This window comes from Pelobates fuscus, chromosome 1 (assembly GCF_036172605.1).
Source record: "Pelobates fuscus isolate aPelFus1 chromosome 1, aPelFus1.pri, whole genome shotgun sequence".
Taxonomy (NCBI): Eukaryota; Metazoa; Chordata; class Amphibia; order Anura; family Pelobatidae; genus Pelobates; species Pelobates fuscus.
The window spans coordinates 383,890,865-383,896,792 of NC_086317.1; positions in this window are offsets into that span (position 1 = coordinate 383,890,865).

Here is a 5,928-nt window from a genome sequence, read left to right on the forward strand (position 1 = left end):
TCATGCCAGGCTGGCCTTCCAATTCTTTGGACAAACATGCCCCCTTTTTGGGCATGTTCACCCCTTTTGGCAGGTTTGGTCACGTGATTCGCGTCAGTGGCACACCCTTTTACCCTGCCCATTGACTTCCTGCTTCACTGGACACTGCTATTAGGGGGTATGGATTTACTTGACAGATGAAAGCATAAATTAGAGAGATTAGCAAGAAATTAGAGTATGTGTTTTTGTATAGCTGCATCCTTTCCCTCCAACACCATCTCCATCAGATACACGACACTTGGGAGGTATGGTTGTTTAAGTGTTTTTGGTCGATATGATTCTGTAATTAGGCCCATCATAATTGTCAGTTCCAGGCCCACTGGGCTCTTAATCTGGCCCTGATCCCAGCGCGCGCATCATTACGGCAGCATTCCCACATCACAAGGGGAATGCCGCAGAATACTTACCCTGTCTGCAGGCACCAGCCGGATCCACTCATGCCTGGGAGCGGCCCGGGACCCAGCGGGCGCATCTCGTTGTGTCGGCATTTCCACGTGGTAATGGGAATGTTGCCTATCGCTTACCTCCTCCCCTTACACAGCGTCCGGGTCTGTAAACCGCTGCAAGTTAGAACCTTTTAAGGTTTATTATTAACCCTTCTAGTGCCTAACCATTTGGAACGTGTGGGTGATGTCACACACACACGTTCACTGTCACATGCTTCCCTGCAGCCAATCAGGGAGCACCTTAGACTATTTAAACCTTTTTTGTCCATGTCTCTTCCCTGTCGTTGTTTCCATTCTGGTTATCCGAGAGCGCGTTTCTGGTACTGTTTCTTGTGTATTTTGACCTTGGCTATCCTACTGATAATCCGATCTTTGTATTCCTTGACCTTTGGCTCGGCTCTTGACTATTCTGACTTCTGTATTCCTCAACCTTTGACTTGTTTAATGGTTTTGTGTATTCTGTATTCTTGTCCTCAGCCTGTCTTGTGTTTTTCCTTTTATACATTAAATCCGGCCACTCTAAGGCCTTAAGTTCTGCGTGTTTGGGCATATTAGTATATCCTGACACCATGTTTTGAACCTGGCACTAGGGTTTCAATGCAGCTTCTGAGCTCCTGATGCCCACACAATCTTCTCTAAGAGCCCACCATATTCTCAGACAAGATGACCAACTTCTATCCATAGGAGACATATGCACACATAAACACCTGACTTTTCTGCAAACTATGTTACATCATGAACTCAAACGATAACTAACTTTGTAACTACAAATGCCAGGATTTACATGTATTGCTATATGTTACTCTCACCCACCGAATGTAACAAAGATCATTGAATACCTTTGGTGGTGGAATATTTCTTAAGTGCTAGCTAGTCAATTTTGTGAAGTATTTTTTAATGTGCTTTTGTGATATGTGTACCTTGCAATTCTTCAACAAAAATTTGAAATACGTAAAAAAAAAAATATGGTTCCCAACAATCCAGTGATGGTAAGGAAAATGTTTCAGCTTAAAGCACAGGAAGTCTATATGTCCCTGTATCATTGAATTGTCATCTTCCTGCAATGTGGTTGGCTTGAGTTCCATCCACCCAATCACAGTGCAGCACTCAGAGACATGGTTAATTTGCAAATTCTTGTTGAACAAATGCACTCAATCTTTTTCTTACAATCCATGACATTACAGGTAAGAGAGTACATATTTATGATGTTTCGATCAATATCTTATAATAATGACACTGAGATTGTAATGGTTCTGTAAGTTCATGTAATTCAGAGTCAGTTCTGCAAATGATTTGCCTTCTCCCATCCTCCACTGACAGTAGCTGAGCATTCTTTAAGTGGTTACACTTATTTAACCCCCTGTAGGTACAGAGCCATGGGGGAATTCTCAAACAGCCTCCCTGCGAGTTCAGGCAAAGAACGCAGGATCAAAACTGTCAGGAATTTTGGCAGATTCTCTGATAGAGAAACTATATGTACGTGTATGTGTGTGTGTGTGTCCAAGTATATAGCTTCACTTGTTCGTCTGCCAATGATGGCTTGCACGTCTGAACATATGTATCTGCTCATTTACATACATGTAACCAACTTCTAGGTGTGTGTATGACTGTTTAATAAGGGGGTTACTACAAGTCTATTAAAGTACAATTCATCTCAGCAACATTATACAGTAAGGCAATGTATAGTTGAAAGCAGGAAACAAGGAAATAAGGGACCTGTTTGCTACAGTTTACAATCATTAGGGATACAGAGGGGGGATAAATATATAGAAACTGACTTATGGTATAATGAGGCTTTCTTAATACATGATGGGGTGTGGTGACTGTAAGTTCACTACTATAGTTCATACCTCTTCCTAGAGACCTAATTTCCTCTAATATTATTATTCAAGAGGGGAACTCTCCATTAAAATTTGATAATAGTGACAGGGACCATTAAATACATAGAAAATAAAATAATAAGGATCACCAGCAGAATTCTTCTTTCTTCTAAATCTTTTTTCAGACCAAAAAAGGCCCAGAGGGCAAATAGTACTTAAAATTATCTTTTGTGTGCTTGGCAATTTGCGAATGTTCATCCTACCAGAAGCATTGGGTCTCGAATTTTGTTAAAATCAATGCTTTATGAATCTTCCAAATCCTATACTTTGTATAGGGTTCAGATGTAAAAGCACTGATTTTAATCTGGGCATCGCACTGCAGATATGGTTGGAACCACCGAATTGCCACCGGATTTGGCTCTTGTAAATACGAGAAATGCCATCCCAGTCCGAATTTTACCATTTTCACCGGATTTTGTCTGGTGAGCTGACACTGTCAGAGTTATTTGCTAAAGTAAGAATTCAAGGTAAATTCAAAGTTAATTTCAAATTTAGGGTCAAAATAGCTAGAGAATTATTGCAAAAATTCTCTATGTTAGCGTTGTTTTCAGTTTGGCTACTCTTGCCTCAAATTTGAAATTTACTTTAGTAAAAACCCTGTGTGAGTCTGCTGGCTGATGGCTTAAAATTATCATGGCTTTCTGGGCTTGATGAACTGTTCTCCATACCAGATGGCAAATGCCCGGTGGGCCGCGGTGGCCATGGGCCGAAGCCGGCAGGGGAAGTCCCAGGATCTCCCCTGCCGTTCTATGCGGGGCCGGCACTATCTGCGCGCCGGCCCCGCTGTTTTCAATCAAGGGCCGGTGAGGAGATCAAAGATCTCCCTCACCGGCCCACTTGGAGAGACCTGCGGCACATGCGGCTGGGGAGGGAGGTACAGGACCCGGCGGAGCTCTATCTTGCAGCTCCGCCGGGTTCCTCTCACGAGATCCGGCGCGTTGCCATGGCAACGACCGGATCTCGCGAGAGTGAACTCTAGCCCCACTGGACCACCAGGGATGCTGTCGGTCCCCCCCCTCCCAGGCTAAAGGTAAGAAGGGAGGGGGGGACATTATAACTGCTTCATTTAATTTTTTTTACCACACACACAATCCATTCAAACATTCACACACAGCACTCTCACTCCCATCACACACAGCACTCTCACACCCATCACTCTCACTCCCATCACACCCATCACTCTCACTCCCATCACACACAGCACTCTCACTCCCATCACACACAGCACTCTCACTCCCATCACACACAGCACTCTCACACCCATCACAGCACTTTCACACACAGCACTCTCACACCCATCACTCTCACTCCCATCACACACAGCACTCTCACACCCATCACAGCACTTTCACACACAGCACTCTCACTCCCATCACACACAGCACTCTCACACCCATCACATTTTGTACTCACACACCACACTCAGCACTATCACAAAACACATCATACACAGCACTCTCACACATCATCCACAGCACTATCACACTTGGCACCCTCACACACATCACCCTCAGCACTCACACACATCATCCACAGCACTATCACACTCAGCACTCTCACACACATCACACTCAGGACTCACACACATCATACTCAGCACTATCACAAAACACATCATACACAGCACTCACACACATCATACACAGCACCCTCACACACATCACACACAGCATCCATCATACACACATACTGCACCCCTCACATACACACCGAACCTGCCCAACACACTGCACCACACACATACACAATACTTCCAAACATATATATATATATATATATATATATATACACGCGCACACACACTACATTCCTGACATACACACTCTGGATACCCTATACACACACTAGATTCCTTGTAAGCAAACACATACTACACCCCTAAACACACACTCTCTTCAAACACTACATCACATATACACACACACACACACTATAGCCTGTATGCACACACTTGCTACATCCCCTATACACACATTCTTTACAGACCCTAGCCACATATGCATTACATTACACCACAAACACAACACGACTAAAACCGACCTTATTACACAATACCACACCACAATCAGCTCACTCTATACACACACAATCCCACAAGCAGGCTCCAAACACAGCACAATACTCTTTCCTGGCATTTTTGTCTCCTGGTATCCATTTATAGAGACACCAGAGACAAGTTGCAAGGAAACACAGTGCAAGCATGTTATTAAATTTGCTTGCACTGTGCAGAACAAATACAGGGCTTTCTTCTCATGCTAGAGCTCTTTAGCAGAGCTCTGCGCATGGTCTGCCCTGGCCTGCACTTTGAGAAGGGGGCGTGTTTGTCGTTAGTGACGACAAAACACACCCTCTCTGCCCCGCCCCTTCTTAGTGGGCCGCTGTGATAAAAAAATGCCCGGGACGAATTTTTATCCCAGTCCGGCCCTGCTCCATACTTGTCTCAGTCATTTACTGCTCTATCGTCCCTAGTTTTGCTGTTTACTACAAAACTTTAGTTTAACACTGGTAATTAGTTGTCTTAAGTTGTAAATTCTCTCATAGAGATGAGTAGGAGACACATAATACTAAAGTAACTCCATGTTTATATGCCTCATGATCATGTCAGAAAATACATGTGAAATATATAGTCAGATGCATGGAAACACTAAGCAGGGCCGGATTAACATAGGGGCTGATGGAGCTGCAGCTCCAGGCCCAGGCCCATGGAATAGGCCCATTGGTTTAAAAAAAAAAAAAAATTTTTTTTTTTTTTACATTTTTTTTTTTTTACACACTACTCTTAGGGTTGCCAGGTATTTCTCATGTATTTCTTAGGGTTGCCAGGTATTTCTCAGAAGTATTTCTCAGGTATTTGAGGCTGCCTAGCCGGTGCCAGTATTGCAGTAATACCGGCAATACAAATGTCTGTCTCAGTATAAACATAGTTTATTCTGCAATACCAGCGCCGGCCAGTAGGGGTCGCTGTTTGTGTGGAGAGAGGCAGTGATAAGAAGTTACGGCATCTCCCTCCCTGCATCTCTCTACTCACTGATCCGCGGGGACCAGTTCTGCACAGAGAGTCCAGACAGCAGCTCCGAGACATGGGGACGCTGAGACATTGGGACACTGGGTAACATGGGGACCCTGAGCATGGACGTCCGCAGGAATTTTTCCGGGGGGGAGGGGGGACATAATTGTAATGACATCCATGCTTGGCCCCTTTTTGACAGTGTCATGAAAGGGAAGGAGCATAGTCATTTTCACATAAAGCCAGGGTGAATAGCGTTTTCACAACTATGGTGTCAGGAATATATGTTTGTATTCCTTACACTATAGTGTTCCTTTCATCAAATTACAGGAACATTCTGGTCACCATAACAACTTTATCTAAATGAAAATGATGTGATGCAAGGAGGCCCCTGGGTGCTCTTTCTTTAAAGGGGTTAAACCGCTCTCAAATGGTTTACCCCCAAAGGCTTCCTTCAGCTCCAGATCTCCAGGTCGCTCAGTGGTATTCAACTTCTGAAACAGAGTGTCAGGAAGTGCAGATTGACGTCAGGCATGGGTGCTGCAGATTGGCTAGA